The sequence below is a fragment of the Phascolarctos cinereus genome, unplaced genomic scaffold (assembly GCF_003287225.1).
Source record: "Phascolarctos cinereus isolate Bilbo 61053 unplaced genomic scaffold, phaCin_HiC Scaffold_5;HRSCAF=322, whole genome shotgun sequence".
In the NCBI taxonomy this organism is placed as follows: domain Eukaryota; kingdom Metazoa; phylum Chordata; class Mammalia; order Diprotodontia; family Phascolarctidae; genus Phascolarctos; species Phascolarctos cinereus.
The window spans coordinates 473,925,675-473,953,489 of record NW_027555958.1 but is presented as its reverse complement, the minus strand read 5'-3'; the positions used below and the strand labels follow the sequence as shown (position 1 = coordinate 473,953,489).

Below are 27,815 nucleotides of genomic sequence, written 5' to 3'. Positions count from 1 at the left end.
ACAGCAGGGGCTATTTTTGCTTTTCTTCACATCATCACCAGTGAAGAACACAGTGTGTGGTACATGATAAACATTTAACAAATGATTTTTGGTTGGAGATCCACGAGGAGAAAGAGAGAACTGATCAAGATCCAGCAGGATTTAAATGGCAGGACCAAGGACAGTTCCCAACTTGAAATCCAGGTTTAAGGTTTCTTTACCACAAAGTTGGGTCTCTTTTGGACCACTCTAGACTCATTATTTGAATGACCAAAATCTTGGGAGATCCCCTGAACTAAGTCTGCCATGACATTGAGACAGGGGACAAATAAGGGCTGGTACACACTCTTTGGGGCTGCTATTGATGGGAGCCACATATCCTTTGGGATCTTCCCTACTACATATGGATCCAAACCCATGGGGGTAGTAGTTTGATACTTAGCCATTCAGCAACTCTGGGGCTATTTTAGTAGAAGCCACACTGCACACAGGGGATTTTATAAGTGGTATCTTTTCCCCTCAACATAACAGAATTAGGTCTTTCTGATTCTTCCAGGTCAATTTCAAACACCTTTCCTGACAACCCCAGGCTGAAATGGATAACTTTTCCCCCTCCTCTAATATGAGTCTGCTCATTCTCTCTATTATTCATTTCTTATCACTGTCTTGATATCTGAGTCATTTTCTCATGCATTTCCCAAACTAGACTACTAGGATCTTGAGGGACTGTATTTTAGATAGTTTTGTATACTCTGACTCCATGACGTATCTAGCACAGTGCCTGTCCATTGACCCTCAAAACTTCTGTCCCTTTCTTCCTATAACATTGCCTAAGAGTAATGTTTCTATGTTCTTGCTCAACCTTCTGGCCTCTCTTTTTGGTACTTCAGCAATTCACAGCATCCCCAGCAGGAGTTAACCAGATATCCTAAGGCTAGCTGGATATTTACCTGGCTCAGGCCTTACAGTGGGCTTGACAAGCAAGCCTGTTCAGCTGAGTGGACAGTCTGAATTGCCAAATAGCCTGTCCTTACAAAAAGGGGGAGGATGGAGAGCGAAATCTATTCCTCCCCTGTCACAAAGATTTGTTATAACAGCAACCAGACAACCCCAGGGTGGGTGGCTACCAAAAGATAAGCACACCCCTTGGGGTTTGAAACACTGGGAAAACATCTTGTGTCTCCTCTTGCTGTTCCATGGATAACAAATCTTCTGTTTCTTCTTGCCATTCCTCCTCCCTTCTCTGAAGCTGCCGCTGCCTATGAGAAGGAAACATGGCAAAATCCCTGATGGGAGAGACAAAGGTTTTACCACCCTACAGAGAAAATGGATATCTGGCAGGAAGGAAATTTTGTGGAAGTTTAGCTTTAGATATTTTTCTAAGAGAGTTTTTCAAAGCAGCTAGATTATTGGCCACTTAGAAGGTTGGGTCATCTAGAAACTGTCACCTGCGCCCCAAAGAGCACATAAACTAGAGCCATTCTGTGGCCTCTTTGAAAACATCCATGACAACTGACCTTCAGCCAAATTTTATCTTTCTAACATTTATATCTTTTCATACATAATGGAAAAAAAAGGACAGGAGTGACCATATTTTCAACATGGGCATCCTAATGCTCCCTTGCACTCATAAAGTGCCTTTTAATTTAGTGGATTGCCAAAGAACTTTCTCAACAAGATACATTACTGACATTGTATGTGCAAGGTACAATGTGGCTGCTCAGTAGTAGTATCCAACAGTTTTCAGAATAAAAGACATACTTTCATGGGAATCACTTACGTAGCTTGAAGAGGTAAAATGCTGAAGAGCTAAGCTAAAATTTGGGAATTGAAGGTGACTGCTTGCTTCCTGAATATGTCACAGCTAAAGTCCAAGTTATAACTAATGCAGAAATGGCTTCTTTTTCGAGTTCTTAGCTCCTGCAAAGAAAATATAAATTTTGTCTATTATTTGGGTTTAGATAATAGCTATCCTTGAACTTTGAATGGTTTTCATTGCTGGTCTCACCTCCTCCCACTCCTTTGGAATGGTGGGAGGCCTACAGGTGTGAAATGTTACATGTATTCAGATGTTTTCCTTGATCAGTTTTGCTGATTTCTCTCCCTCTTCTTCCTATTTTTCTTTTTCTTTGGTGGTGGGATACAGTAGAAAATTTAGGTGATACAGAAAAGAGAGTGCTTTTTAAAAACCCGGTAGTCTCTAAATGCTATGTATTAAGTTGTCATACAATTTTGTTTAGTCTGCTAAAAATTAACTTTCATCTAGTACCTGGGAAATGCTAAAAATTGGCCAGATGTCAAAAACTAGCTATGATATGAGTGTTAGCTATGACATAGACATGAACTCATGTTTGTTCTTAGAATCAACAAGATCATTCCATAGACCATCAGTTCCAAATGTCCTGAGCAAGTGCTTTCAGGCTGTAAGGCATTGTTTGAATTTTGAAAGATAATTTCTATAGCATATTGTAAAGGATAGAAATGGGATGAAAGAATCAGAGGATAAAAAGTCTGCCTGTCAGCCTGCTTCTGTAATCTTTATACCTACCAATTTACCTTGAATAAATATTTCTGAGTTTTCTGAGGAAAAAAAAAACAGCTCAACATTAAACATCCTCTGTTTCCCTGTCCAGGGACCTCAGCTCTCTAGGACAGCAGTATTCTAAGCCAGCTCTATTGGATTCAAAATGTGACATTTCAAACAGGTTCCCTTGCTTTATATATACAATCAGTTATAGTAAATGCTCCAAACCCATGATTTCTGTTCATTCTTTTTTGTGATTTAGAATTTCAATCCCTTTCTCCTTCCCTCTGTCTTTTCCAGGTGCAGAAGCTACATCTGATCATTATTTTTGGTACATGTTCTTTTATGGGAATTATTATTAACTTTAAGGCTTATTTTAGTTAATTATGTGGATACTCTCCTGAGCTGGATTCCCAGTATCCTATGCAAGAGATATTGTTTTATGAATTCTACAGAAAGAATAAAATCTACCAAATTGGATCTTCTAATGGCAAAAATCTTTCTAAGTCAACCAACTATCAATACTGGGCCATTACCTCTAACCAGCCCTTACTTTCCCTTCGTTCCAGAGCTATGGAATACAGATAATTGTTGAGGCTGGTCCAATGCTTTTCCAGTCTGTTAAAGTGCAAGAGACCTTTACAAATTAATTGTCAAATTAATCTTCCCAAGATACAAGTCTACATCACAGTTGCATTCAATCATTTCCAGGATCAAATGTAAAATCATGTTCGGCTTTCAAAACCCTTCCTAATCTAGCTCCTTCCTACCTTTCTACTCTTTGTAGACTTTACTCCTCCAGCACATTTTACAGATGAGGAAATCGACGTAAACAGGGTTAAGTGACTTCCTCAGGGTCACACAGCTAGTGTCTGAAGCCATATTTTAACTTGGGTCTTTCTGACTCCAGGCCTGGCACTCTTAACCACTGTGCCACCTAGCTGCCCCAGAGCATTTTTACAATGTACAATAAAAGTACTGCAATGCATTAGATGGACAAGAGTATAGAGATTTGGGAAATATTAACTTTCAAAATTTAGAACCTAGGCAACCTAGTCACTGCTTCTGATATTAATCATGGAAAGAAATCCCAGGGTCTCCTATTGATTCACTGTCCTGTTAAGTCTTCATCCTGTTTTCTATTTCATGGTGAGTAGGAAATGATCTGGCTTGGAATATCAGCATTCTTACGCCTCCCTTTTATCACCAATGAGGTGGCTGGGTTAGATGACCTATAAATTTACTCCCAGCTCTCAAGCTCTATTACTTCTTTTCTTGCCACTTGTCCAAGGTCCTAGTAAATTAGATGCAGAAGCCAGATTAAAATCCAAATCTCTGGACTCTTAACTCAATGATCTTTTAAATAAATCTACTCCCTGGTAATCAACTTTTAATCTTCATGTTTCCAAATCTAATATTTAATCCTCCTAATACCTCTGTAGCCCAGATGCAGGAAGACTCATCTTTCTGAGTTCAAATTTGGCCTCAGACACTTAGTAGCTGTGTTCGCCTCAGTTTTTTCATCTGTTAAATGAGCTGGAGAAGGAAATGGCAAACCACTCTAGTATCTTTGCTAAGAAAACTCCAAACGGAGTCACAGAGAATTGGACTCAACTAAAACAACAATGCCTCTGTGCAGGGCTGGCACTTTTATCCTAAGTATGTGACTTGTACAAAGTCATGTAGCTGCTTAGTGGCCGAACCAGCATGGGATCTCAGATCTTTACACACAACTCCTGTTTCTCTTATAAAGGGAGTGATACTGGGCCATCCTTTACATTTCTCTTCTTTGGTATAAGGTCACTGAATACATAAGCTGATGACCACATAGAGCAAATTGAAGATCCTCTTAGGGCTGCTTAGGAAGCAGCAGGAAGTACTGCTAGTCATCACAAGGGTTATCACCATTAACAGGGAGAACCTTCTGTCTTCCATCTTCTCCCTTTCCCCATAAGAAATCTGACACAGTGCCTCACTTGTGCTGCCTCAAAATGATCTAGTGTAAATCGGTGTGCTCTTTCAAACAGCTTTGGAAGCTCTCCAGGTCTGCTTTTCCAAGGGCATGAAGATACTATCTACAAGCAATAAGCTGCTGCTGCTGTCATTGTTTAACAGCCTCATTTGCTCAATTACATTCTTTGAAACCATCATGTATTGTGAGGTAGGTTATCATTGGCAACATTAGAGGGATGGAAACCATGCATGTGGTTAAGTATAAGCCACTAGCTAAAATACATTTGAGCACTGTGGAATGATGGGAAAGTACACATTGGAAATGAGGGTATCACAGCTTCCTCCCCTAGTCCCCAAACCTCCCAAACCACCATTCACCTAAAATGCCAGCTCTTTCTAGACACTTTTTTTAGTCTATCTAATATCTTTCTCTGGCTCCTTCTTATATATGGAAATATTATTCCTTGTAGTTCTCCATGCCAAAATTGTGCCTGCCACTGGACTGTGTATGTTTTACTGTTCCAAGATTGATTCAATGTTCTGCATCCTTTTGTCTATGGCTTTTCATGTTTCTTAACAGTGATATCAGACCTAGATCTAAGAATTTTCTTTTTAATCTTTCTTAGCTGGACGGCTGCACAAAAACAGAAGGCAAGTTGGCTTAGGTCCCTGGGCTGTAGTTAGCCCACAGGATTTTAAAAAAAGGGGACTGTAGCAGTAAAATGATCTTCATGACACCATACAGCGGAAAGACCACTGGTGTGTAATGCTGGGCAACTTAGAAAAGTAGTTCTTAGAAAGGGCAGTACTTGAAAAACAGAGAGCTTAGAAGGTCATTTCCCCTCTCTGGGACTCAGTTACCTCTACTATGAAATGACTGGGTTGGCCTAGATGATCTCTAAGATATTTTCCAGATGGCCTATATTCATGTGACCTCAGTTGACATGGACTTAGAATAGATGTTTCTGAGCCTATTTCTTCATCTGTTTAAAAAAAATTAGGCACCTCTCTTTTGGGGTCCTTGTGAAGAAGTACTTTGTAAATCTTAAATGGAAGTTAGAAGAAACATTGGAAGTCATCAAGTCCACCTCTGACATGAATGGGACTCTTCTCTAATGCATCCCTCGAAAGGGGCTGTCCAGCTTCATAAGAAATTGACTTATTGGAAGGACGGTACCATGTAGCAATAAGCACATAATACATTTTCGGTAATGATCTTGAAAACACTCAGGGCAACAGAGAACATTCCCTACCCTTCCAGGTATCTGTGAGAGAAGGCTTCTTATAAAATTTCTTCTTGAATTATATGCAGACTCCTTAGACAAAACACCTGTTGTTTCCACGAAGATTTTCCTTAAAAATTACACTAAACTGAAATCTGAACCTTTGTGAGTGCAGAAGTTCCCTGAACAATGCACAATCTAATGGTCTGTGTTGCATGGATGCCCCACATTATAATACCAAGAGCTTCAGCTCTCCTCCCACCCAAAGTCCAGACTTTATCCCTGGGAAGGAAGCTCCCTTTCCCAATGCTGGGCAACAACTCCTCTGGAAGCTCAGCATTTTAAGAGTCAAGGAGGTTCAATGACTTGCCCAGAGACATACAGCCAGTGAGCATCAGTCAGAGTACCCTGTATCTGAGGCAGAATTTCTACCCACCAGGTATCTACCTCCTGATTACCTTTTTAAATAAGAAGCCAAGAAGGCCTCACGTGGCGTGGAAAGAACTGTGAACTAGGAATTAGGAGCCCTGCATTCTAGTTCTGGTCCTGCTTCTAACCGGCTGGGTGACCTTAAGGAAGTTATTTCATCTCCTTTAGACAATTTCTTCATCTAGAAAAATGAGGTATTTCTCTTATGCTGTTAAAATTCTATTGTCTTTGCTGTGGTTCAGTCACTCAGTCCTGTCCAATTCGTTGTGAACCTGTGGACCATAGCACGCTGATACTGTGCATGGAGTTTTCTTGGCAAAGATACTGGAGTGGTATAACATTTCCTTCTCCAGTGGATGAAGGCAAACAGAGGTTAAGTGACTTGCTCAGGGTCACACAGCTAGTTAGTTCTGAGGCCAAATTTGAACTCAGCTCCTCCTGACTCCTGTTTGGCTCGGTGTCCTCATCTATAAAATGAGCTAGTGATGGAAACGGTCAGCCAATCCAGTATCTTTGCCAAGAAAACACCAAACTGGGTCACAGAGTCAGACACAACTGAAGTTCCCTGACTCTAGACCCAACACTGTATCCACTGAACCACCTAATTGCCTCCAAGGCAACCAGAGGTTAAGAGACTTGCCCACGGTTACACAGCTAGTAAGTGTCTGAGGCTAGATTTGAACTCAGGTCTTCCTGACTCCAGGCAGGGCACTTTATCCACCGAGCCTTCTAGTTACCTCTCTATTATCTTACCATCATGTAATGCCAACTGACATTTAATGGATTTTATGTGCAAATATATACTATTTCCAGGTATATATTTATATATGTATTGTGTACATATATGTAAATATATGCATACATACATATATGTACATGTGTGTATTTACTTCACCACATGTATTTCCCCAAAGGAATCTAAAGCAGATGAACTTTAAGCTAAATTTATCTCCTTAAAATGATTTTTACTTGTTCAAAACACCTAAGAATCTCATCATATAGCGAAGCCTTTCAGGATAAATCAGTAATGATAAATACTACTCTTACTAGTACTAAGTTTAACCAAAAGTCATGAACTTCCACTCTCTGTTTTCATAATGACCTGGACATGTCTGCCTACTGATTACTTAGGCAGAGACTCTAAAATCTTTAAACCTTTACTTTCAGGCACAACAGCCTAGTCATTAATTGCTAGGACTGGAGGGAGCATCTCATCAGGGCCAGCTTGGGTAGCTGACAGGTGTCAGTTTAGAGTGATGTTGGACTCTCCGCAATCAGGGTGGCATCAGAAGTAATTGTAATGTTCTCATAACCCTCAGAGACCTTCAAGATGGATATCTTGAAATGATGGATTAAGTTTCAATGATTTGGGGGTAGGGAGAACCACTGTGATAAATACATCACCCTACCATTACATATGTGTCAGGCTATGACCTAAATCAAACGTTGGGCCATTCTTACATACATAAAATGTGCAAGGTGAAATTTTCTGGAAGCAAAGTATTTTAGTGAAAAGAGACTTCATGGTTTTTAGCTTTACTCCTTGTCCCTTCTTTTTCTTCTTCATTTCTTGGCTGTGGGATTCCACTTTTTTTTTTTACAACTTGAAAACTATTTTAAAAATTAACTACACTGCCCAAGAGACTCATGGCTGAGAGGTTTGGGTAATAGGATTTCAAACCTTTCTCCTTTAGTCATGGCACAAATCTAGCCAAGGCTGGAACTGAAAACTGTGACAATCTGATAGCTGTGTTTCACATAAACTGAGTTGGATGGATATCCATATGACATTAAGCAGACTTGAGAGGAATCTAGGCACTGAGCTGTCTGGGAACACATGCTCTCCCTCAGCCTATGGAGTTTCTTGGTAGGTCAGGATCTAAAAACCCTGACCAGGTGCAGGGAGAAAGCTGGACTCAGATTGCTGACATTACACCACTTCAGAGAATTTAGACAGGAGCTCATACCATGATGCTATTAACCCTATCTCTTGTGAGCATTCGAATCATGAAAAAAGCCCTCATTCTCCTTTCTTGTCACCTTTCTCTATTAAACAATTTCAAATCCCATCTATACTTGTCTATTCTGTGTAACTTTCTTGTCCATGACAGGACACAACAGGAACTCAAGACTCACTAGCTCTCCATTCTGCAGTTCTTACAGACTTTTCTCCCTTAAAAAGCATAGCTGTCCTTCCATGTAATGATGAAAACTTCCCTAGCTTAGCTGTGGCTCGATAAAACTTTTGTTCTTTTTTTGTTATTTGTTTTTATTTAAAAGAATTTGTTTCCCTATCATAAAAATTAGACAACCACACCACCACCAGCAGCAGCAAAGTCCGTGGAGTTATGTTGATGGTGGAGAGTTCACTGGGTGTTCCCAGTGTCTCAGAGGTCCTAAAGAGTCCGTAGATGGGGAAAAGGGATGAAAAAAAAAGGGAGAAAAAGTTGAAAACAAACAAACAAAAAGCCCCATGATGGTTTCAGGGGAGGGACATCATTTGAAGGTTTCCTTTCTTCTCTCATGGTGAACTGCAGATATGTTTCAGCAGGACCCAGTCAATCTTTTCTTGAGGGATGATCCTTCATACCAGCTCAAGCACCTAATTTAAAAAAGAAAGAGCAGAATATACAAATGCCATTTAAAGCTGTAGCTGGCATAAAACTGTAAACAAGAATACCCCAATGAGACCCACTAAACCTTCTGTCCATGTCTCTAAGAACAGCCAAAGGGCACAACAGTTAGAGGGATGGATGTGGAGTCAGAAAGCCTTGAGTTTGAATCCTGCCACAGACACTGAGATGCCGTGTGACCAAAGGCAAGTCACTTAATTATAATACCTGCCCCATAGGGTCGTTGTGAGTACCGAATGTAATAATGAATATAAAGTGCTTTGCCAACCTTAAAGTATTGTATAAAATATTTATCGTTATAATCATCATCATTGGCTACTTTGAAAATACCGCAGATTTTGAAGGGATTTATCACTTGCTTTTTCTTTTTAAGAAAGAGTGTGTTATGTTGGGGGCTATAGATTCTAAAATGATGCAAGTCATTATCAGAAACTGTAAGCGAAATGGTAAATACATACTGAATGTTTGTGAATGGTAAGTCAATTTCTTTTTTTAAATGCAGTCTTTCAAATTAGTTTATTGCCATAGTTAGTTAAAGAGCCTGGAAAGTAAAGTACAACAAGTATCAGGGAGCCAGTCAATAAGCATTTATTAGGTACCTACAGTGTGCTGGGGACTAGGGATACAAAAAGACAGCCCCTGCCCTGAGAATTTCTGAGTCTAAAGGGTGAGGCAACACATAAACAGGTACGTACAAGTGGAGCGGACGTGTTGGTGCTCAGCAATTATGAAAACATTTTCAGGTGCTCAGCAGGTAGGATGGCTCCTATATGGGGGTTTTACATATTTACATGTAAAAGAGATTTTCATATTTATATAATACTAGTAGTAAAAATAATAACAACTAGTATGTATATAGTATTTTAAGGGTTACAAAGCAATTTATGTGGTTTTATCATTTGGTACAATCACACCAAAGGCAAGATCTTCAGTATGTGTCCATCCATCACCCAATCTTCCTGCTAGGAAATGGGCTGAGAAGGAGACAATGGCTCATTAGGAAGTGGAAGCCCTGGGAGGTGAAGCCAGTTCTGACTCCAAGGTCAGAGCTCCTTCTACTATACCATGCTGTTTCTCATGAAATGCACACCAGTCCCCTAGATGCACAGAATGGAGTGCACATCGTAGAAGATCACAGATACATCAGAGTATCCAAGTATATATTATTAGTATTTATTTGCTCCTTGAGTTTGTTCAATAAAAATAAGGACCGCAGGCATTATGAGTTGGGATTTTGTAGATTATTTCTTTCATTGTTTACTCAGTGAAATGATCAAATAATAAGATTTGACTTAAATCTGCCTCATTTTATTTAGCCCTCTCTTGATGAAAGATTCACTTTCTATTCATCACTGTTACCACAATCCTGCATTAATCTCTTCATTTCAGCATCAAAGATGTAACCTATCATGAGAAGCTGTGACACTGCTATTCTGTGAAATCAATCAAGAACAATAGGCAAGAATGATCAGACAAAAACAACAGACCTAGTTTGGAATGGAAATAAGAGCACAAGAGATTGGCAAAATTGTGATTTTAAAAAGTTAACTGGACATTCCGATTCCAGGTGCCAAAGATTTAACTGTTTAATCTTTTCCTTTAGCTTTTCTGGTGTTTGATTTGCCCAACAGCCTTCATAATACTTTTGGTATTACTTTATATTTGGCTAAGCAAACTAATGAAGATAAAAGGCCAAAGCTGCCGAGCAGATTCTAGGTATCATCAGTGGGACTTTGTTCACACATTATGTAGTTCTGAGAGCCAGCAGGTGTAGCAGTTTTCAAGGTCAACAATTCTAACAGCCTCAAGGACATGATTTGTAGGAGAACAAGATACAGCTTCCTTAGCAGGAGCAGGAAGACAAGGGAGAACTGAAATATGAGATGCTAGAACCTCCTCTACCTGTGGGAGTGTAACAAATGCTGATCATTTAAGAAACCTGGCTTTTGTTTAAGCTACTCGTCATTCTCTAATTAGATTTCCAAGCTAGTGAAGCAGTAGTTAGCTGAGTACAGGAGCACATAAGATAAATTAATTCAGGTAGCCAGCACTCTGACTCCCCCGCTTCCTGAGAATTTACTGACTGGCTTCCTGTTGTATGGATGAATTTGGTTTGGCATTGGTCTAGGGATCCCTAGGCCAACATTCTCTTCTTATTAACAAGCAATAGATTTGTTGGTCTTGGGAAGGACATCTATGGAAAATACAAGCCCTTAGGGCCAAGTGACGGAAGATTAGGTGTATTAATAAAAACAGCTATCTCTGTCTACTTCCACATAAGCAGAAATTACATGAAAGAGTAACTTGGAAATAAGGGAAGCTGAAGCGCTAGGTACATCCAATTGTTATAAAAAAATATTCAGAAATAGTATTTTGTAGGAATCTCATTGTTTACATACGGATTTCTAATTCCAATCAATTATGGTCAACTTCATTAGAGGAAGTGCTAACCAATGTCACGAATAAACAAAAAATATTTTCTTAGGCAAGAAAATAAGAGAGCGAAAAACTCTGTCATTAATTAAAACAATGGTATGTGTGTGTGGGGAAGTGTATTAAGGAATGTTGAGGGACATTTAAGTTTTTGATTCCCAATAACAGCCACTCTGATGACTAAATGGCTCTTGTGGCAACAGAGGTATAGAAATGGGAAAAGAGGGAAAATTCACAAAGGAAAAAAAAGAGTAAAAGAACAGCACAGCATGATTAACCTCTATGAACTCTCTACCTTGTAATTTCCTAATACAGGTTGGTCCCTGACCAGTACTACAAAAGGAGTTCTAGAGGAATTCTGATACTGTAGCAGCTGGATAGTGCCAGTGTCTTCTCCAAGGCTGAAAATTAACTGGCTCCCTCTTGCTCCCCCACCATCACCCTCCAAACTTGTGCTAGGGGCACAGCTATCATTTAAATTACAAGCACACAAGTGTCTGGGTTGCTCTTCCCTAATGGCTTATTCAAAGTGTATAAAATTCTATGACCTTTTTAACATTCTAAAAAGGGATCCATGGTTTTGTTTTGTTTTTTATGTTTTGCTTTTTGGTGAGGCAATTGGGGTTAAGTGACTTGCCCAGGGTCACACTGTCAAGTGTCCCAGTTTGGGTGATCCATGTTTAAAATGGTGATGCAATAAAAAAAAAAAACCTTACCTTAATTGTCCCCTGACTGTTAGCAGCAATCAGCACGTTGGACTCCTAGAAAAGAAAAGGAACCTTTAGTGTCTGACTGGACCATTTTGTTAGAGGGTACTAAAACTTTCAGGATATTTGCATTAAACTGAAGTGGAAAAAGATCTGGTGACTAGCTAACTACCATGAACAAGCTACTGTCTTTTGACAACTTTGGGACTACATGAGGTGTTACTTACGAGAAGACTGCCTACAATTATAAATTCTTCAAAGACAGGCAGATAAATACTTGACAAAAACAAAGTAACTGCTGGATTCACAGGTTCTTGATACCTTGGGGGTTAACATACAGATGGCAGGATATCCTTCATCTTTGCATCTGCAGCTTTGTCTGGTTTGAACACTAAGGCACAAGATGCTCCTCACCATCCTGCTTTCCAGTCTCCTTTTATGTGTTGCCTTCACCCATTAGATTGTAAGCTCCTTGAGGGCAGGGGCTGCCTTTTCTTTTTGGTATCCCCAAAGCTTAGCACAGGGCCCTGCACATACTAGGCACTTAGTAAATGTTTACTGAACTAAAAATTGACATAAAATGACATAAAACCAAATTTTGTTCTAAAAGTCTTCTCTCAACCACTTAACTGAACAGGATTAAGCTATTTTTAAGAAATATTTCTATCTATCTAGCCTAGCTATAAGGAAATATATGTGTCTGAATATATCTCCTTATATCTAATGTAGAAACAAAATTAGATTTTTAAAAAACTTCTTACAGAGGGCTGGAGACGATGAGTGCAAGGTTATCATTGTTGGGTTTGGATGATTCTATTTACATTGTGCATGCCTGGTAATCTTCGATGCCGGTGTAGTCTGACAGGGTACCGTTTTCAATAAGCTCTCTCTCAGGAAGTTACTTTAACTGCTAAATAATATGAAAATGCCAGCAGGTAATTCTTGCTTGTCACTTTCCTTTCTGGGGAACCTGCCGTCTTCCAGCAATACTCTTAGGGGCACTAAACTACAGGGGCTAGTTGCTTTTATCTTCGATATGAAAAGAAAATAGGAAAAGACAATTTGAAAATTATCATAAAGTTTGTTACTAACCAAGAGAGAGAACACAAGTAGGATGTATGCACATACACAAAGAGGATAATTTGTCTTAAAAGTCAATTTTTGCTTATATTGTAACAAAACTCATGTGATCCCTAGAAGAATATGAACAAAACTATATTTTGGATAATCCATTAAACAACTACTAAATCTCAGACATTAGAATCCGAAGGAGGCTATGAAATAAAAACTATTCTCAATGTATGTATTTTTCATTTCTAGTGACATATATATGCACAATTGTACCTAAAAATCAACCTAACTTAAATGCTGATTGTAAAGCTTACAAAAATAAGCCAAAAAAAAAGGTATGTTGTAAGTCATTCAAGTTCCAGGACGGATTTCACTGCTTATCAAAAGAATGATTTAAATATTCTATGACTTGTTAACACGGTATATACATTGCTTAAAAAAATAAAACAAAACAAAAACAGTTACATATTCACTAAATGGAAAGAATAAATATTTCTGTCATTCACCTCAGATGAAAGCTATGTTAACAAAATGGTTACTTATTGCTATTTTTTTTTTGGAGAAATATATAAACTACTATTCAGTTGTGTTAACATGTTGTCTCTGTACCATTCCCCCCCCCAAAAAAATGTCAACCTTTCAACAGGTAGTACTTACAAAAAAACAAAGGACCTCATCTTGATAATGGTACTAGGGAAAACTGCTTCCTTTTCCTAAGGGCTTGCTAGTCTTTTGGGCCACCATCAATAATATTCAGCGTATTAGAAAAATTTTAATAAATAGCCTGTGTTGTTAAGCAGGAAAAATACCTTCAAAAAGTGTGCTACTACCATCAGACCCACTATTTCTTCACATTGGGTAACAAAAACAGAGATTGTTGTTGTGCCATGTTAATCCTAGGGGATTCTTTCAAAACCATTTGTAATTGTATTCAAGTATGCTAGTTCAAGGGGAAACATTTATAAACTTCAGGAATATTAAAAGTGCAAAAGATGATGGTGGGGGAGTGCTCTTTTGCCACTAAAGACAGAAGAATAGGTGGATCTAAAATCTAAACTGTAACACACAAGAATATATTAGATGACTAGAACAATTTTCTCAAAGTGTCGTGTTACATTTCAGAAGGGTAATAAACACTTCTTCTTGGAAGAATTTAACATAAGTCCCTTTAAATCAGTGAATATGTGTTAAGTATTTATAATAATTACTGGCTGACAGAACTCTACAGAAGTCAGTTAACAAGCCATTATGCTCACTATGTGCCAGGCACTGAAGAACTAGGGATACAAAGGAAGACAAAAACCCAGTTCCTGTCCCCAGGATCTCTTTTTAATGGCAGAGACAACGATACTGCCAAGATAGACATTGTAAACACGAGGTGATCTCAGAGGAAAGACACTGGCAGTGAGGGAAGACCAGGAAAGGTGTCCTGCAGGGTTTGCACTGAAGGAAGCTGCGGCTGGAAGTGAAGAAGGAGAACACAGGGGGAAACGGGAGCACAAGGGGTGGTCAATGAAAAGGCTTCAAGTCAGGAGATGAAGTGTCATTTGATTATAATACATGTGAAAAAGAGTAAAGTGTAAGAAGAGTGGAAAAGAAGGACAGGTTGTGAACAGCTGCTCTCATTTACCTCATTGCAGTGGAATGAGGTATTCCACTTCATTTTTCCAAATAACTGTAGTGAACTCTTGTTTTTACATTGAATATTTTCAATAAAATCTTGTTAAATGTAATACATATTTCCTTGATTTCTTTAACAGCATCTTATACCTGATTTAACCTGTTCTTGAGAGTTCTGGGTCATAACTACAAAGATCAAATACTGTATTATGCTATGATACTCTCGGCTATCAGTGAGGACTCGCTCTCTAGTGTATGATTCTACAATATTCTGTCTCTTTTCTCACAGTCTCAAACTCTGCCCTTATATTTGAGGACATCTACATAAATGTCAATGTACCCTAAAACATGCTAGTTTGTATTATCTCTAGTGCTTAATATACAATAAGGACTTAATAAATGCTCCCTCTATTTATTATTACTGTATCTATATACTAACTAAGCATCAACATATCTACCCTACCACCTACTTAACTACCTACGTACCTGGTCACTATGCTACTCAAACATCCTCAGTAACTCCCTATTACCTCTAGGATAATATGCAGATCTCTCAATCTTGGCATTTAAAGCCCTCCATAACTTAACTCTTATCCACCTTTCCAGTTTTATTTCCTATTACTCCCATTTGCTGCTCTCTACTCTAGTCAGGTCTGGTAGCAGTTCCCCACACATGACTGTCCCTTTCCCACTTCCGCCTCTTTGTCCAGGCTGCCCCCACCTTTGGGAATATACTCCTCACTTCTGCCCCCAGAGAATCCCTACCTTACTTCAAAGCACAGTTCAGAGCCACCTCCAGATCGAGTCTTTCCTGATTCTCCCAGTCACTGGCATTCTCTCCCCTGGAGATTACTTTGTATTACTTCTTTTCCCAACCCCTCTGAGTTCCAATGCCTTCCCTCTCTTAATTGTTTCCCATTCACCCTGTCTATAGTTTGTTTGTACTTCTTTGTTTGCTTGTTGTTGCCTCATTAGACTGTGAACTCCTTAAGGGCAGGGCCTGTTTTTTGCCTCTCTGTATCCCCAGTGCTTCTCAAGGTGCCTGGCACATAGTAGGGGCTTAATGAATGTTTACTGACTGAGGTAAAGGAAAAGACAGTTGGACCATCCTATTGTCCTTACTGAGTTCAGGTAAACAGGCTTGGATAAACTGGTGAATTTGACTGCTGAGGCAGTATGAATGATCTTTGAAGGATTATGGATGATGGGAGAGGTTTAGCGGTACTGAAGACATACATAAATTACAATTTTAAAAAACTGAGATAAGTCAGAATCAAAAAACAATTGGCCAATGAGACTGACTTTGGAAAGTTTCTCTCTGGAAAAATTCTAGAACATATTATCAGAAAGATGGCTTGTGAAGATGTAGAAAAGGAAGTGATTACTAAAAACTAGCTTGATTTCATCAAGAACAGAATATGCCAGACTAAATGTTTTTTTGGACATGTTTACTCAACCAGCAGGTTAAGGGAAAGCTGTAGATATGGCTTAATTAAATTTCAGCAAAGTATGATATTGTCTCTCATAATATCCCAGTAGATAAAACAATGAGATTTCCATTAGGTAAGACTATAATTAGAGGGACTGAGAACCTGCTGAATTACTGAACCTCAAGGACAGTCATTAATAAGTTAATGTCAAGTTGACAGGAAGTCTCTAGTGGAGTGCCCCATGGACTGTTCTTTGCTCTGTGCTTTTTAACATTTTTTATTAGTAACTTGGATGAAGATGGCATGCTTATCAAAATGGAGATGGCACAAAGCTAAGAGGAATAACATGATAGATGACTAAGGATTCAGAAAGACTCTGACAGGCTGAAATGATGGGCTGAAACTAATGAAGTAAATTTGATGGGGATAAGGTTTTTTTTTAAAGGATTAATAAATCAACTTTACAACTATAAGATGGAAGAGGCATTACTAGATAGCAGTTTAGATGAAAAGGTTTCAGTGTCTTAGAAATTTGACCTTCCAGCTCCCCCAAACAAAACTGAGATCTCCCTTTAGTAAGATTTCTTGGAGAGTGTTGTAGAGGGGAGTCTTGGGCATGCTAGGGTTGGGCTGCATTGATCTAGATGGCTTCTAGGGAGAATCAACACTGTGTAGTGGGAAAAGATTTGGAGTCAAAGGATCTGAGTTCAAACCCTGGCTCCATATTTCACTACTTTCGTAACAAGTCACACTTTTTTGGGTCCATATTCATTTATAAAAATAGGAGGGTTAGATTATAATCCTTCCAAACTCGAAGATTCTATGACTTGGTGATTCTGTGACAATTTTCCAGGTAGGAGGATCATTGTACAGAATGGAAAACAAAAAATGACATAAGCTCTACAGGCTCAAATTTTTCAAGCTGAATTTCATCAAAGATTCCTGGCAGATGTGGCTATACTTTCTCCTGAAACAAAACTGTCACAACATTTTCCTTTTGTGGTCTCTGCTGCATAAACAATAGGAAGGAGCCTTGAAAACTTTGTTGAGAAAAGCCGTGATGTGTTTTTATGCTTGCTTTTACCTTTCAAGCTATGAAACACTATAGGTGACATGGCAAATGCAAAATACACTGTAGAAGTGTTCACATTTGTCCTCCAGAAGCAATAGCTTCAGCTGAGATGTCCTGTGAAAATTAATCAAACTGTTTCTGCCTTCAATAGCTCTCTTAATGGCATTGAATTTTCTCCTGAATGTGTCCACTGAGTTTAAACTGTATATCTATTTTAAGCCTTTGAATTAGTATCTATTTTAATGAAAATGGTAAATTAGTATATGCCATATAGTTTCTACAAGTATTAAATCACATCCCTAGAGGGCACAGCTTACTCTGTCTTCACTGCTAAGGAACATAACTGATGTTATCACTCTTATAAGATTTCAGAACTTTAGGGGATTCGGGGGATGTCCATGTTTTTTTTAAACAGAAGAAAATAAGGCTCAGGGAGGTAAAGTGACACAGTTTCTTTCCTAAATGGGAGAAACAAGTAAAAACTCGATGTTCCTCAAATGGAACAAAACACACTCCAAGTTATTCTGCACATGATTCTTCACTTTTTCAGATGAGAGAGAGAGAGAGAGAGAGAGAGAGAGAGAGAGAGAGAGAGAGAGAGAGAGAGATTTATTCTTTATCTAGTATTAAGACTTGCTGCCCAAACACTTTCTAAAATTAAGGAAGCTTTATTTCTCACTAACGAGTTCAAGGATGGATTCTAGGTAGTTAAGTCAAATTTGATTTTTGCTTCTGGATCCTCCAGTAGTAGGCAGCTTTCCAATTCTTTGGCCCTTTCAGCTTCTCAGTTCCTTCCTCCAAGAGAGGCTGGGATAACATGCAGAGCGTTTCAACTGACTTTTTTAGATCAGTGCTAAATTAAATGACACCACTCAAAACCACTTCCAGTCTTCCTATTCTTCTCCCTTTACAATTCTTCAAATTAACCTACATCATGTTATGTGCTTTCTCAATGGGATCTTTGGATTTAAGTACAAATAAAATATAGGAAATATCAAATAAAATGTGCTTTCCAGCATTTTGTTGCCCCATACTCTGGAGCCACAAGTGGTTCTCTTGTCATACAGAATCATTCTATCATTAAATCCACTGTTTGGATGGCATCCTCTTTATCAAGTTTCTATTGTTCTTGGATTTCACTGTAACACATTTCACTTTTATTTAGGTCAGATTCAGAAGATCTCTACTGTCTGACTGGAAGTTTTTTCACTCTAATATGTAGACCAATCTACATCAGTATACAGGTTGTGGAAGTACATACACATGCATCCATACACTCTAGGAGGGAATGAAAATGCACTAAAAGAAAAAGTTTTCAGCCAAATTAGGGTTTTTTTTCCTTCGAATGTATAACTACATTTCTGCATGCGGCTTTTCAGAACAAACTTGGAGAAGCCTCTGTAAATATTTAAGAAGAGGGATGACCAAACAGGCAAAATACAAACTCTTTTGATAAAACTAGCTCTCATGTCCCACTTAAGGCACTTTGATTCCCTATTAGCTCTCTCTAAAAAAGCAGTAGAATACAATTATGGTAAGAGGACAGGCAGTCAGGGCAATAAGGATATTAGGCTGCTGGGGGGCACAGTGGCTACAGCATTGGGCTTGGAGTCACAAAGACCTGAATTGAAATTTGACCTCAAATACTCACTGTGTCACCCTGGGAAAGTCACTTGACCTCTGTCTGCCTCAGTTTCCTCATCTACAGAATGGGGATGATGATAATAGTGCCTACCTCTCAGAGTCATTATCTCTGTAGGTTACATCTAAATCCATATCAGACTTTACTTCTGGACTTTGGAAAAGTCACTTAGGATGTCAGAATTTAGAGGTGGAAGGAACCTGAGAGACTATCTACTCCAACTCTCATCTGACAGAGGAGAAAACTGAGGTCCCAAGAGAAGAAATGAATGACATGCCCAAGGTTAACATCCGTTACCTAATTTCACAGCTTTACTGGGATGTTCAGAAAGTTACTGTGATTATTTTTACAAAATATTATCATTTTACAGGTGGCTCTGCCATTTAAATGGAAGCATTATGATTTGCCACTAGCTCCATGTAAGAAATCACATAATATACTCTCCTCCTGACAGAGGGGATGAACTCACAGTACAGACCAAGTCAAGGTTTTTGGAAATAGCCAACATGGGAACTAGTTTTGCTTGATATATGTATGTGTATGTGTACCTATATGTATAGATGTGTGTACATATACACACATACACATATACACGTTACAAGTACCCTCCTCCCACCAAACAGGGGCAAGGTGGGAAGTAGAAAATTGGTTTTGGTTAACTGAAAAAAAAATTAAATTAAAAACGTAGTCTCCCATAGTAGTATAAGTTGCAGGACTCAGGCATAAAAAGTCTGTCACAACCTGAAACCATCCATCTACCATTACTGTCTTATTATATATTATTCCCCCTTCATGAACCTTGCAGCCCAACTAGCCTTTTTGCTATTCCTCACACAGGTCCGTCTATCTCCCATCTCCTTGCTTTTCCACAGGTTGCCCCCATGCCTAGAATTCATTCTCCCATCTCACTGTCACCTTCTAAAATCCCAGTTTGCTTCAAAGATCAGTTTAACCATTACTTTTCTACCTGCTGTACGTGATTCCCCTGATGCTGGTGCCTCTCCTACACAAATTACCTTGTATTTATCCTTATTTATATACATGTGTCCCTCAAAGAAATAGAAGCTCCCTGAGAGGCAGAGCATGTTTCAGTTTTGTGTTCATTTCCCCACTCTTCAGCACAGTGCCTGGTAGAGTGGTGCTTAATACATACTTGCTAATTGACCTACATTTTTTTTTCTTGGAGAGAGAGAGCAAGAGAGAGCGAGACAGAGAGAGAGAGAGAGAGAGAGAGAGAGAGAGAGAGAGAGAGAGCGAGCGAGACCGTAAGTATAGTGGGGAACTTTACCAAAAGACACAATTTAGTATTAGTATTTGCTCCTGAAGAAATACAAATTATCTACCAACCTCTGATCAAATCCACTCAAACCTCTTCTTCATCCTGATTCCAACCTCCAGTCTGTCCTCCCTGTTGTCCCTGCTATGGTCTTACATTCCTCTCTTCATGATCTTAACCCAATGGTAGACCAGTAGCTGGTAGCTGGTAGACCAGCTATTCTCTGCCCTTGAATTTCTTACACCCTTTTTCCTACAACTGTTCACATCTTTCGAGATACAAAGCATAGGTCATCCTCACTAGCACATTCCTTGCTCCTACTCTGGTACTTCCAAACACTAACAGGCCTGTACCTTTGTGAACTAGATTGACTATTCTCTCTAGGATAGCATATAAACTTTGTCTAGTTTTTAAAACCCTTTATAGCCTGGACCCAACCTAATTTCCAGCCTCAATAGCCATTACTGCTTCTCTAACACTCTGAAATCAAGACAGATTGGCGTTCTCTCTTTTCCTTACACAGAGCACTCCATGTCATCACGCCTTTGCACTGGCCTTTTCTGGTGCCTGGCTTGTATTTCTTTACCTCTGGCTTACACAGAATCTCGGTCTTTCCTCACTACACAGCTCAAGCACCAACTTCTGCATGGTATTTCCTGATCATGTTAAAAACTCTAGTGCCCTTCTTAAAATGACCATGTACTTAACTACTTTGCACATATTTGTATTTACTAACTTCATATTTATGCTGTCTATATTTCAATATATCCTTCTTGTTTTGCTGGCTAGAATATGTAAGCTCCTGGTGAGATGGGACTGTTTCCTTTTTTTTGCACTTACAGCCAAGTGCCTAACACATACTAGACCACACATATCTGTAGGCACATAGTAGATTTCTGTTGACATAATCCATGTCCTCCTGTGCCTTTTCAAAAATTATCCATGTCTGGAATGTACTTTTTCTGCTCAAAACTCCTAGCTTTCTTACAAGCACACAAGGCCTTTCTTGATTTCACCAGTGGGTAGCATTCCTTCCCTTTTAAAATTACTATATATTTACTTACCTGTATAAATACTGCTTTTCTATTCCCTGTTGAATATATCTCCTTGAAGTCAGAAATTGCTTGTTTTTGTCTTTATATCCCTAGCTTCTACCACCTAATAAATGTTTACTTAACTGAATCAAATGAAGCTATTATAAAACTCTGGATAAAGTGGTTAAAAACTAATTCTGAAATAAACTTCCCAAGAGCCAAGTGACATTAAATTCTCCTGAGATGAAAAACAGGTTCTCTCCAGATCTCTTGACTCTAGGAACAAGAATTTAGCAATCTTAAAGACTGAGTTAGAATCCTTCTGTATCATCACTAAGGTAAACCCCTTTTCACCTGGCCATGAAATAAATAAATAGATAGATAAATAGATAGATAGATAGATAGATAGATAGATAGATAGATAGATAGATAAATAGACAGATAAATAGAGCCTAATAACTGAATGCCACTGTAACAATTACAAAACTTTAAAGATTCCTCCAACAGATATGATGACTGAATCAGTAAAAGACAGAATTATGTTAAGGTACAAATCATTTAAAGGGTGAAATGTATATCCTCTGCACTGCAATTAAATCAGGAACATGATACACATTTATAAAATGAACTATAAGAAATTCTATATATCTTCTTCTTCCCCAAAATTTAGACCTTTATAAATACAGATTTTGCTATTTTGAAAATCAACGTGCAAAGAAAAGTAAAATTCCTACTTAGGGTCAAATTAACAGCAGAACAACATCTTCAGGGAAATTAAGTTAACTTTTGTGACAGCCCTTCTAACTCTGCTTCTTGTAGATGAAGCAGCATATTAACGACCAAAATGTGTTTGAGTAAAATAGTTTATGGCCTGTGAGATAAACCCTTTTCTTTCTTAGTCTAATAACATTCCCAAACCAGGTTTTTAAAACATTATTTAGTTAAGAATACATTTCAAAGAAGCTATCTTGAGACAAATACAGGCAGGAATTCTCCTCCAGTTCCCAAGACAGACACATCAACACATAAAACCTTTTAAGAGTACTAGATCTTTAGTGGGCTTTTGTGAACACCACAATTTCCTTTAAAATTAGGTTAAACCTAAGACTAACATAAAACAAGACATATGAAGGCAGCAAATGTGTGAGGTTTTTTTTCAGACCCGATCCTAGCATGTCATAAACTACTTCTATCTAAATCGGATGCTTAAAAAATGTTTGGTCATACAGCTAGCAAATAGCAAAGCCTATATTCAAACCCAAGTCTTCTGACTTCAAAGCCCAGCCTTTTTTCACACGTAAAGTACACTGCCTCTCTCAAATCAAAGTATCTTCTCTGAATGAAATGACAGGAAACTTCCTCATTCAGTAACAATTCTGAGTAACAAGTAACTGAGTAATTCAGTAACAATCCTAATTCTGTCTTGGAAACAATCATTTTTTACACACTATATGCCCAGAAACTTTGCTTAGTGCTGGGGGTATATTAGAAAATGGATACTGGAAAGATCTTTTGTTACCATTATCACACTAGAGAGACTAGAGGATTTCTTCATACCACAAGGCAATCTTATAAAAATGGCAATTCTTATTAGACATGAAAAATGAACTACAGAATTCATCCAAACCGTTACTAAAATTTAAAACAAGGTCTACGTCACCAAATTTATACAGGATACTTATTAATCCACTAAAATTTTGCATTGGACACTATCTTTAGTTAAGGAAATAAAAATAGATTGGAAAGAATATTAAATCTACATTGTTTTCTATTTTCCTGGGTTAAGCTGCTTCTTCTCTTAGACAACTGGGTTAGTTAATTCATGATTAACCTAGTAAGTAAAATCTCTAGGTACAGTTATGTAAATCTTTTTAGCATCTGAAGAGAAAACTCAAGCCATCAATAATACAATTAAGATTCACTCAAAATGGTTAGAAATCATGGAGAGTATCATTTGATAGATGTATTATTTTTTAAATGAAACCCTCCAAAGAGAATAATCTATCCATGGATAATTTTTAAAATTAGATGATTTTTTTTCTCCATTCAAGATGGCTTTTCTGAATCCAAGACTGTGATGCCTATACCTTCCAAGTCCAAGACAAATACATGATTTGTAACAAAGTTTTGGGGTTACAACCTACTCCCTAACTAGATCTACTCTGAAAACAAGGGGGATCAGTATGAAATCATTATTGCAAAGAATGAACAATGTGGTAACAGCAGCAAGAGAATTCATAGCACAAGCCATAAATGAACCTGGCCTACTTCCTACATATGATAATACTCTCTGGTACCAAGGAGGTCTCATCACAGCTTTGATGCTGTGAGTTCTGGAGATAGTAAGTTTTCTAATTTACAAAAAACAAAACAAAGCAAAAAACAAACAAACAAACAAAAACCCCTCCATAATACTCAGTATTTTAGTGGCAACTAGGCAACCTCAAAGTACATTAGAGAAAAAATTCTTAACCAGGAAAACCATCAAGAATCATGATTAAGTTAAAATAGCTGTAAGCCAGAATTTACTTTTTTTGTAAATAAATGTTTACTACAGCAAATTGTTAAATCAATGAGGGCCCAAAGGAAGAGGTCTTCATAATTTCCACACACAATCTTTCTGGAGATAGGTTTATTTTACTTAAAAATATGTTTATTGATACATTTCATTTGTACAGAACAGACTCTCCACCTAACACTCAAGCAACCTTTTCTAAACGTATTACCTGAAAAGTTAAGCAAAACCATGTAATATAATAATGATTGTGAACAGCTGTATGTGTCACTTTCTACATATGTAGTTAAGTGATTATTAGCAGAAAGAAAGGATGTATACTTTAATTATCTGGTACCAACATTGTTGTATGTTCATTTTAAAACACATAATCAATTAGATGGCCATCAAATCAACTGATATGGGCACAAACATAACCTCTTCAAATGGCTTATTTTCTTTCTTCATAGTCCAGTACACCTGTCTGGATAAAGCCCAGAGTAACCCAAGAAAGAATAAAGCAGGTCTTGAAGGACATTGGAAGGATTGTATGGAGGGGAACGAACAAGCTTAGCCAGCTGTCCTAAACCAGACAGAGACCTCCACTTTTTTTTAGGAAGGCTGCATATTGTAGACAAAAAGTATTTCATTTGTCCACACAGATAGTCCCTGCAGCTTCCATTTATGGTGTACTTCATTATTAAAAGGCCTTTTGTCATACTGCCTTTTCTATTCTAGCATTCTGAGTACATCAAATTCTCATTTAAACAGATTTTTAATGCATTCAAATAAGGTGAAGAAAAAAGGAATTCAGATAATAGAAAAAATCATTAAAACAGCACACAGCATACAAAAGCAGAACCATTTTTAGCCAGAGAGGAAAGGTTATAAAAAATGTGTATGAGAGAAAAAGTCAGACACGTACAAACATGAAACAAAAGCCTCAAGTTTTAGTCCCATTTTGTTGAATCCAGTAGGGAAATATTTTTGAAATTCAAAAAGGAAAAAAAAGCAGAAACACTTTCCTCTATGTGACAGGGGCATTCAATACTTATTCCCTAATACATTCAACCCCAACATTTCTAGATTTGGAGTGTTCCTCTGAATAATATTAGAGAGCAGCAATATTGTGGCTATGGTACAGTAAGCTGAAGGCGATGATTGTATGCTACTATTTTAGATCAAAGAGCTTCTGAATCTTCAGGCAATATTATCTGTTACCACACTTTAAACCATGAGAGTACTATGAATCATTGTTTCCTATTACAGGCCAATAGTTGTCTTGAGTACAGATGGGGAATTACTTTAGGGAAGCATTATCAATTTAACAAGACCTTTGGGATAACTGAAAGGCAACTGGGCAGAAATTAGGTTTAGACCAAATTTTTACACCATATACCATGATAAGCCAAAAATGGATTCATAGCCTGAATATTAAGTCATACTATAAAATAATTAGCAAAGAATTAGACATGGTACTTTTCATAGCTTTAGGTATGGGAGGACTCTTAACCAAATAGAGGATAGAAATTATCACAAAATATAAAATAGGTAATTTCAATTACACAAAAATGAAATGTTTTTGCATTAACAAAATCAACACAAAGATTCAGTAAAAGAATCTTTGCATGAAATATCTCCATAAGGGAATTGTTAAACTCAATTATAATCCACCCTTATTTGGTCTGTTTCATTGATCTGCTTTTCTACTTTTAAACTAGTGCCAAAGAATTTTGATGGCTATTGTTTTAAAGAATAATTTGAGGTCTGAAGATGATACTGCTCCTTTCCTACTTTTTTCATGATTTCATTTGAATTATATGTATTTTTTACAGGTAGTTAACTCCCCCAATAAAAATGTAAGCTTCCTGCTGTGAATTTGTCCTACCAGTTTGGAAAGCAATTTGAAATTATGCTAAAAAAGGAAATAAAATGTTCATGTTCTTTGATTCAGAGAACCCTGGCACTTACCCTAAAGAAGTCAAAGACAGAAAGTTCTCATATACAATAATTTCTGCTATAACATGACAAATGTGTTCCCCAGAAGTGTGTTCCACACTATGCAAAATCAGCACATGGGATAAAAGAGGTCAGAGGCTCAATGCTCAAAAACTTTGTCAATAGCACATAAAAAATAAAGCAATTGAATAAAAAATGGTAGTAGAGGTTTATCCACGTTGTATCCGTGTACGCATACTCACATTAAATGATTAAAAAAAATATAAATACTAAAATAAATAGCACCTGGGTCCCCAGCCTAGGGCTGCTGCTTGGCCTGAACAAGTTGGGCAGACCATAACTGCCATGGCAGAAGGAGGTGGGAATGACAGTAGTATGGAATGATCCTTCTCTACTCACAGCTCCTACTATACCAGAAGATTTAAAATAAATGTGGCACTATACCTTGAAAAAGACCTAAAGTTTGCTTGTGGTAGTGGGCATCAGAAGGGTTGCAGCTTGTGAGTTAATTGTAAAGTGGTCAAGTTTTCTGCATTTTTGCTTTTTTTGTGGAAGAAATGAAGAAGAAAACCTGAAATTTTCATTGTGATCAAAATGTTCCCTAACATATATTAATCACGCTGGAACAAATTTGTGTTTTTGAAACACATGTTATAGCAGAACAGACTGTACATGGGAATATTCATAGTGGACTTTTTTGTGGTAGCAAAGAACTGGTAACAAAGTACACGTCCATCAACTGGGAAACAGCTAAAAAAAAATCTGTGGTGCCTGAATGTAACAGAAAGTTTCTGCACTAACAAACAGTGACTGCTGAGAAATATGGATAGACTTCTATGAACTGATGTAAAATGAGGTAGAACCAAGAAAACAACACAAACAATGAGTGTACAACAATGTAAATGGAAAGAACAAAATCAATAATTATATAATTTTAAAGACCAGGGCTGGACCAGAGGAAAAAAATAAGAAAATGATAACTCCTTTTCTTCTCTGTAAATGTGGACAATTACAAGTTTAAAACATTGTACGTACTTTAAGACTCCAGCGATGTGTTGGTTAAGTTTGCTGAACTGTTTTTCTGTCCTCTTTTTTTATTTTGTTACAAGAGATGACTCACTGGTTAGGCATGGGGAGGGATAAGTTTAACAGGCGACTAGATGGCACAGTGGATAAAACACTGAGCCTAGAGTCAAGAAGACCTGAATTCAAATCTGGCCTCAGACACTTACTAACTGTATGACCCTGGGCAAGTCACTTAAACTCTGTTTGCCTCAGTTTCCTCATCTGTAAAATGAGGATGGTAATAGTACCTACCACCCAGGGGTGTCATAACGATCAAATCAAAAGAGATAATACTTACAAAACACTTAGGCCAGCATTTGGCACAGAGGAGGTGCCATGTAAAGTTAGCTATAATTATTAGATATTTGGAAATGAGGGAAATAGAAAAGATATGTGTATTTATACACACACAAATTTTATTTAAAGAATGTAACCTGAGGGCAGGAATTTTTTGGCTTTTGTCTTTATACGCCCAGTGCTCAACGCAGTGCCTGGTACGTGGTAGATACTTAATACGTGCTAGTTTAAGTTAAAAAAAAAAACAGGTTGGTAAGAAAAGCTACATGAAGTACAAGTCTATGAAAAAATTAAAAAAAAAAAATAAACTCTATTAAATTTATTTTTGATGTATTGGGTAAATTTCCATGGGTCTTACAATCCAAATTGTTGAAATTCTTTAATGAATTGGACTTTAAAGTGGGAGATTTTCACTTATTTAATAGCCTTTGTAGTTCCAGCTAGATGACAAAGGCTTGTTGGCAAAAACAACCAAATAAACCCCAAACACTGAAAACTGCTATTTTACTGGGATGAATAATTTATCAATTGGATTTGATAGGAGGGCACAGAGATGTAAATCTAGGTACAGGGAAAAGGGATGGAAATTTTCACAATGCTGGTGCCTTTTTACAAAATCCAAAGTCACTATTAGTTTAAGGATGTAAAAATACTATGCATAATTAGTTTGTTCATAAAATACATTTAGATTGAATATATTAAATTTAAGCACAGACTGAAGGTTCCTGACATTGGAATTAAATAGGCCCTACAACTGACATACATAATCACCATATCTAAGAAGGAGTTCTGGAGATCCGAGTGGAACAAGTCACATGAAAAGGAGCTAGCCTGCTAGGACATATCTCTCTTCTTTATCATTTATCTGCCTTTTTCCTGTCTCACATCAAAATAGCCAACCAGGAAATAAACTATACAAATTCAGCATCGTTTGGTAGTATGCAGTCACATATCAGAAAAACTTATGGGCTCCT

The 27,815-nt window shown here is 37.7% G+C and overlaps 1 long non-coding RNA gene and 1 other non-coding gene across 2 annotated transcripts in view; both read right to left on the bottom strand.

Moving 5' to 3' along the window:
* Positions 1–1,572: 1,572 nt before the first annotated feature.
* LOC110195703 (uncharacterized) overlaps positions 1,573–27,815 on the bottom strand; it is a 53,422-nt gene continuing 27,179 nt past the window's right edge. Inside the window, exons 2-3 of the long non-coding RNA XR_002320980.2 lie at positions 11,891–11,935; positions 1,573–8,710 (exon numbers count right to left, since the gene is read on the bottom strand). This is a non-coding gene — a long non-coding RNA (uncharacterized LOC110195703). The remainder of the gene's footprint in view (positions 8,711–11,890; positions 11,936–27,815) is intronic.
* Positions 24,066–24,203, bottom strand: LOC144458117 (small Cajal body-specific RNA 3). Its single transcript, XR_013487669.1, has one exon.